The 8,067-nt window shown below is 38.6% G+C and overlaps 1 protein-coding gene across 8 annotated transcripts in view; it reads right to left on the bottom strand.

Moving 5' to 3' along the window:
- KANSL1L (KAT8 regulatory NSL complex subunit 1-like) overlaps positions 1-8,061 on the bottom strand; it is a 125,903-nt gene extending 117,842 nt beyond the window's left edge. For 2 of the 8 annotated variants that reach the window (XM_010861101.1, XM_010861095.1), the window contains exon 1: positions 7,970-8,045. The gene's annotated coding sequence lies outside the window, so the exon portion shown is untranslated. The other 6 variants (XM_010861099.1, XM_010861096.1, XM_010861098.1 and 3 more) reach the window with 5 other exon arrangements.
- Positions 8,062-8,067: the final 6 nt, after the last annotated feature.

Genomic DNA, 8,067 nt, shown 5'->3' on the forward strand with positions numbered 1-8,067 from the left:
TAATAGCCAGGACATGGAAGCAACCTAGATGTCCATGAGCAGATGAATGGATAAGAAAGCTGTGGTACATATACACAATGGAGTATTACTCAGCCATTAAAAAGAATACATTTGAATCACTTCTAATGAGGTGGATGAAACTGGAGCCTATTATACAGAGTGAAGTAAGTCAGAAAGAAAAACACCAATACAGTATACTAATGCATATATAGGGAATTTCGAAAGATGGTAACAATAACCCTGTATGCGAGACAGCAAAAGAGACACAGATGTATAGAACAGTCTTTTGGACTCTGTGGGAGAGGGCGAGGGTGGGATGATTTGGGAGAATGGCACTGAAACATGTATAATATCATGTGAAACGAATCGCTAGACCAGGTTCGATGCATGATACAAGATGCTCGGGGCTGGTGCACTGGGATGACCCAGAGGGATGGTATGGGGAGGGAGGAGGGAGGGGGGTTCAGGATGGGGAACACGTGTATACCCGTGGTGGATTCATGTTGATGTATGGCAAAACCAATACAATATTGTAAAGTAATTAGCCTCCAATTAAAATAAATTTATATTTAAAAAAAGAATATTCAGTTTCTAATTATGCAGATATTGGGTGGGAAAAACAGTAACTGGATCTTACCTAAATCTAAGAAATTTGTTTTTAGTTGCTAAAATACTGTGTTCTATTTACTCTTGGCACCACTATCATCTTTTATGATATTTATTTTATATACACCCAAGATACTCAAGCAAAATAGGTTCCTTCTCTAAAAAGAATTTAGTCAGTCCATATATATAAGACTTCAAAGAAATTGGAATGAGCAAAACTGAGAAAAAACAACTTCCTTAACCACAACATACAGAAACTAAAATAGTAACCTAACAGGATTTAAGAAGCAAAACTGCAAAAAATCTTATCACCCTTTCAAAGGTGACAAGAAAGCAACCAGATAAATTATTTTAACTATTGGTGGTTTAGACAGTAAAGAATCTGCTAGCAATTCATGAGACCGGGGTTCAATCCCTGGGTTGGGAAGCTCCCCTGAAGAAGAGAATGGCAACCCAGGCCAGTATTCTTACCTGGAAAATTTCATGGACAGAGGAGCCTGGCGGGCTACATTCCATGGGTCACAAAGAGTAAGACACGACTGAGTAATTAATACCGTCACACTTTCTCTTTAAGAAGCAATAGTTCTAGATAATCCAAAAATCAATTATATTTGCCAGGTATGAACTTTGCTTTCATGTTTTTTACAAGAGTTTTCAACCTGCATTCTGAATTAAAATTAATCATCATTCCTTAGCACATCTGCAGCCCAGAAATTTTAGGCACAATGAACAAAAAACCAAAAACCAATCCACTGCAAAACTGTTACAGATAATCCACAAAGCAAACAACCCTACAGCAAAAAGTCCAGATTTCAATTTACATTTTCTTAGAAGTATCATAAAAACTACCAACCAGAGACAATTTCAGTAAGACATGCCAAAGTTTATTCCTTTAAATTATAAGCATTTAAAAACTACAAATAAAAAGTTTTTTCTTCCTGGTTACTTTAAATTTATTATAAATAAAACCAAGTTAATCCAAAAAATTGGGGGGACTGTAAAGTTAGGTCTACAATTTAATCCAATATTCACTGTGAATTAAGGAAGAAGTCAGTTGTTCTGATGTTTACATTACTACAAATAAAAAGTCTTGCCCTGTTGTCTCCAAAATGCTTCCATTAGTGACTTAATCTTTAGGATTTATAAATCATATTTATGAAATTTAGCATTAATTAAACACAATCTAATCCCTTGGACATCATGAGCTTTAGTAAATACTATCATTTTGTTGCTGTTTAGTCACTGAGTCACGTTTGACTCTTGTGACCCCATAGTCTGTAGCCCACCTTGCTTCTCTGTCCATGGGATGTTCCAGGCAAGAATACTGGAGTGGGTTGTCATTTCCTTCTCCTGGGCATCTTCCCAACCCAGGGACTGAACCTGCATCTCCTACGTTGGCAGGTAGATTCTTTATCACTAAGCTACCAGGGAAACCCAATATCATCATGTCATCTCTCAAAAGCTGCATGTACACAGTGAGATAATTATATCAATAATTTTTGAGTTGATCCTGACACTAGTAACCAGGTCTTTACAACTACTATTTAAATATAGGCAGGTCACATATACCAAATAAATTTTGGCATTTGGGCTAAAGAAAATCAAAAGTTTGCCAATCTAGTCCATTTTCAGAGTTGAAACTAAAAATCTAGACAATCTAAATAAGACCCACCCATCCTTCTGAGAATGAACATTAAAAATTAAAAACCAAATCTGATTTTCCAGCCCCTAAAATACTACTCCAGATTTGATTATGACTTACATTCTAACATGCATATGTATATTCCATAAAGTCCATGGAAAATATCGTATCAATATCTACTCCGATATTAAATGTATTCTCTCAACTGAAATATGGATAATCCTAATTTTCTTCAGTGCAACAATATAAACTAGGAATAAAAGTACCATAAAGAAAGCAGATTCATCCTTAAGTTAAAAGAAAGTGAAAAGACTACCGATAGATAGAAGTGAGAACTCTGAAGCAGAGACAAACATTAAATTGTTTCCAAACTTATAACTTTAATGTGTTTCATATAGTCAATCCATTATAGTAACAGTGAAGGAGTAGGAAAAAAGCATAACTTCTTTTAGGAAATTTTGAGCAGCTCTTTCAAACATTACTGAAATACAACAGGGCTAAAGTTCTGAATTTGTAACTCATAATGTTAAATTAAGTCAATTAAACCAATTAAGTCAATAAAAGTAATGAGAATCTACACTGGTATAACTTTATTCCTGAAAAATACAGGAATTACTGGAACATGCAAATACAAAATACACTGCTGTGTTTTCAAGATTTCTTTATACCACAAATGGGCATTTTTAAATTACAGCAGAAAGCACTGCAGTAATTGGCATGACCAAGGTACAGTTAGCTCAGTACTTTGTATTCAATAATGTTTATAGCTAGAACTCCTTCCACTTCGAAAACTATGCCTAAAAAGGAATTCTCTTTGAAGACTAAAGGAATTTAATTAAAGATAAAGCCACTTGGGTGGCCACAGAACACATCAAACAGATCATAGTTCAAACTTCAAGCAGAATTATTACTATTCAGTTACAAAAGCATGACTCATAGGAATATAAATGAAGAGTCATGTTTTTTTCTGTGTACATCAACTTAGATCCAGAAATTCACATTAAAATTTAGCGCTATCACATTTGCTCAATATATACATTTCAGCTTCAACTTAATTTCAAGTGGTTAAACACTGATTAATGACCTACTATTAAATAAAAACAAATTTTTAACTACTTTAAATAACATGCTTGAAAATTCTTGATCTTAAAGAACCAGAAATAATAATTTAAAAGTTCATTAGAAATATAACAAAGCCTTTATTTTATAAATGAATGCATTTTTCCCAATTCTGCAAGAGAACTGTCACATTCAAAACCTAAAAATATTATCAAGTATTTAAAAACTTTCACTATAAATTGTCCTCAGATTTCCATTACAGACTGTCTCCAGGCAAGTACAATATCATTTTTTAAGACTTGCTGAGAGTTGGACTGTGAAGAAAGCTGAGCTCCGAAAAATTGATGCTTTTGAACTGTGGTGTTGGGGAAGACTCTTGAGAGTCCCTTGGACTGCAAGGAGATCCAACCAGTCCATTCTAAGGGTGATCAGTCCTGGGTGTTCTTTGGAAGGACTGATGCTAAAGCTGAAACTCCAATACTTTGGCCACCTCATACGACGAAGAGTTGACCTATTGGAAAAGACTCTGATGCTGGGAGGGATGGGGGCAGGAGGAGAAGGGGACGACAGAGGATGAGATGGCTGGATGGCATCACCAACTCGATGGACATGAGTTTGAGTGAACTCTGGGAGTTGATGATGGACAGGGAGGCCTGGCGTGCTGCGGTTCATGGGGTCACAAGGAGTCGGATACAACTGAGTGACTGAACTGAACTGATTTGTTTATCTCACACAGAATAACAAGCACAGTTCAGTGAAATCTCTTCAGAACATGTAAAAAGGAAAAAAAAACAAAACCTCTCAGAAATGAATACACCTTCCTTTCCTTTCTAAATCAAACATACTGAAAGTAAGACTGTATTGATGACTGAGGGTCATCACTAATGTACCATGTTCCATTATAGTCCTTTAATATAGTAATAGTAAGGACTTTAAGGCTAGAGGTGTAACAGATGATATGTTTTAAAGTCAGTAAACTGGTTGCTAATTTCCTATTGACTGTCACTTCAGTTGCAAGCGGTTTCATTCCTTCACTGCTGATTGTAACCTGAAGAATACAATCAATAAACAATCTTCTACACCAGAAAGAAAGCTTTTGGCCTCTATCAACTATTGTACAGACAATTTAAAAAAACAGTAAGAGAGATAAATAACTGAGTAAGTAAAAATTATTCATAACAAATAAGATTTATGTGGTAGATTAAAGATAGGCTTTATTTTGTTTTTAGTTACTAAGTTGTATCCAACTCTTTTGTGACCCCACCGAGTATAGCCCACCAGGCTCCTCTGTCCATGGGACTTCCCAGGCAAGGATACTGCAGTGGGTTGCCATTTCCTTCTCCAGAGGATCTTCCCAACCCAGGGACTGAACACAAGTTTCCTGTATTGCAAGGAGATTCTTTGCCACTTTGCCACCAGGGAAGCCCCAGGTTAAAGGCAGTAAAAGATGTTAGAGCCAATTCAGAGATGTGCTATCAAGAGCATCTATATAATGAAGCAAAGTAACTTCAGACACCAGGCTTTTTTCCTTTAAAAACAGAAAAGGCTATAAGTGAATCTGGAACAATTAAAGTAAAATTTGTAATCGAATTCCACACTAGACAGTTGAATGAATAAAGGAAATGAAATAGTCTAAGTTATTATGATAAATGGCATCAAAACTGGATGGAATTACTGGATAATGCAGCAGTTGCATAATGGGCAGTCACTGGCAGACAACTGTGATAGATCAAGAGGCCCCACCTGAACAGAGAGGTACTCAAAGTAAGGAATAAAACAGTAAGAGTATATTGCCAATAAAGCACTCATAACTAAGACAAAAAAGCAAGATATAATTTCCTGAAAAATTTCAGAGATCAAAAAGATAAATATTAATAGTCAACTTGCAAGTGTTTATTAAGCATCAACTATGTAATTGCACTTATCAAATATGAAATATATTCCTCTTCCACAAGGGGCTTCTAAGAAAATAAAACACATATATCACAGACACACATGAAAAAAAATTTATGCTAATGAAAGCAAGTTCTTTTGTTTTATTGCTAATACCAGATGATGAATAAAGATGTAATATGAGGCACGCTCATACACTAGATGAGTATTAATACTCAGGAAGGCAATTTGGTGATGTTACAAGAGCCTTAAAACACACACACTTCCACCAATAATTCCTCTTTTACAAATCTAGGAGAAATTTTTTTCCAAAGCTTTACATAAAAGGCTGTATTCTCTGTAGTGAAATTTATATCAGCAAAACATTAGAAACATCCCAAACATGTGCCAACAGGAAAAATTTTAAATATGATAATTATACGATATAACACTGAGCTTCCAAACATAATTTTTTCAAAGACTAAGGACATGGAACAGTTTATGAGGTAGAGTTAAAATACCACATAATCCTAGTTTTAGGAAAAATGTGCAAATATTCATTGGCACATAGAAATACAAATTATTTGTATTTTTTATTATCTGCACCTGTTTTCTTTCCCCAAATTATTTATATTAAGATTTAAAAACAAGCAATTATTATTTGAAAAGGTACATAACACACACACAGAGTAAATGTTAAAAAAAAAAAAAAATCAGTGTGATACAACTGGCCTGGATTTAGAAAAATTTCATGTAAAAAAAGTTAACCCAGAAGGGCTGGGTAAAAGAAGTAATGATTATCTAGATTAAAACTATGAGAAATGGCAGAAACCTTGACACTGATCTGATTAAGTGGGAAAAATGGGAGAATCAATGATAACAATTACAACAGATTTTAAAGACATTCAAATATATGCTATTTCATCATTTATATTCTTCTAAGATGCTGGCTTAAAAAAAAACGGACTTCTGTTAAAAAAAAAACGTATTACCTGTCAATTTCTGTATGTGTAGTGTTGATAAAGATTACAAACACTTTTACTAACACAAAGCATTTGATTCTCATAACAACCTCTTAAGGCACGGACAGTATTACGAAACTATTTAGAAGAGGATACAGAATCGGAGAGGTTGTAACTTGCCCAAACAAGCTAGTAAGAACTGGAAACAGCAGAGGCCACTCACTGCTAAGCAATTTCTCAAGCAATCCACAGTCCAGAACACCAAGTTTTTTGCTAATGTTTAATTATTTTTAGAGCCACTTTTTCCTAGTCAAAAATACTGTCGATTTTGTCTACAGTAGTGGTAAATATCTTCAGTTCAGTTCAGTCGCTCAGTCGTGTCCGACTCTTTGCTGCTAAGTCGCTTCAGTCGTGTCCGACTCTGTGCAACCCCAGAGACGACAGCCCACCAGGCGCCCCCGTCCCTGGGATTCTCCAGGCAAGAATACTGGAGTGGGTTGCCATTTCCTTCTCCAGTCGACTCTTTGCGACCCCCATGAATTGCAGCACGCCAGGCCTCCCTGTCCATCACCAACTCCCGGAGCGCACTCAAACTCACGTCCATCGAGTCGATGCCATCCAGCCATATCATCCTCTGTCGTCCCCTTTTCCTCCTGCCCCCAATCCCTCCCAGCATCAGAGTCTTTTCCAATGAGTCTTAGGTTTTATCGCTAACAAACCTGCCCCATCCCTCGGTATTAAAAAAAAAAAAAATTCCCACTGACGCAAACTCAGCATGAACTTAAGCAAACTGGTTAGGGCGGACGGAGGACAGACGAAAGAACTATCCTCTTAAATCTCGCCAGTTGACCAAAGTTTGGATTATCAAAAAGTAAAAAGAGTACCGCGCAGCAACAAAGACCAGCACACCAAATATAAAAAAACAAATTTTAAGTAAGATGCTTTCCACAGTTAAAAAAACAAACAAAATCTATCCCCCCAGACCGCTGATGCGGGGTAAAAGAGTGAATCTGCACGGAGAAGAGCCAAAGCGGGCAATGAACGAACCAAATAGTACTAGTGAGTAAGAAAACACCACAAGAAGGTCCATCCAGTGCCCTTCCTCCCTATAAAGCTAGCCTCTTCTTCCTTTCCAGTAGTTTAATAATCGGAACACTGTCCTTTATTTCTTGCTACCAAACACCACACATCCTCAAGTTTTCCGGCAATACATCAATCCCTTCAGCACACAAACTTGCAAACACCATTCCTCAACAATTCTCTAGATTCCCCTCCATCCCACGTAATTCTAAAGGCCAAATCAACGTCTGCCTAGATAAAGTGGAAACAAATAAAACAACGGTCCCATCTAATACAAACAGGTCCGCCCTCAGAGATTCCCCAAAGCCGGCGTCATCACAATCGCACTCAGCGAGGCGCGGCCGCCGAGGCAAGGGACGGACCCGGGAGACCACGTGTTCGGCCCTCGGCGCACGCGCCAGCCAAAACAAAAGGGAGGACAGCCAAGCCCCGCCCCTGCTCCCACGTGACAAAGTCTAGATCCGCCCCTCCCCTCCCTCCACCCCTTCCCTCCCCTTAGCTCTGCCAAGGCTGTTAGGTTTAGCCGTTTAAATTTGGCTGCGGTCCGACCCTACCCTAGAGCGCGATCCTGTGCCGGGACCCAGAGTCCAACAGCTCAGAAGATTCGGGGGGCGAAGGGGCTGCCGGTCGGTCGCCTGGCCCCCAAGTCCACCCAGCGGTCTTCGCTCTCCCCTCCCCGCGGGGCCGCAGTCCCCGGCAGAGGAGACCCACCCCCCTCAAGCCCGCCACTGAGACGCCGGCCACTCGCCTGCTGGGGCGCCCTGGCTCCCCTCCGCCGCCGCACCTTCGGTCCGGCCGTGGTGGGGAGCCAGGGCGAGGTGATCTGTAGCTGCCCACCCTCCTCCC

The sequence above is a fragment of the Bison bison genome, unplaced genomic scaffold (genome assembly GCF_000754665.1).
Source record: "Bison bison bison isolate TAMUID 2011002044 unplaced genomic scaffold, Bison_UMD1.0 scf7180017864471, whole genome shotgun sequence".
In the NCBI taxonomy this organism is placed as follows: Eukaryota; Metazoa; Chordata; class Mammalia; order Artiodactyla; family Bovidae; genus Bison; species Bison bison.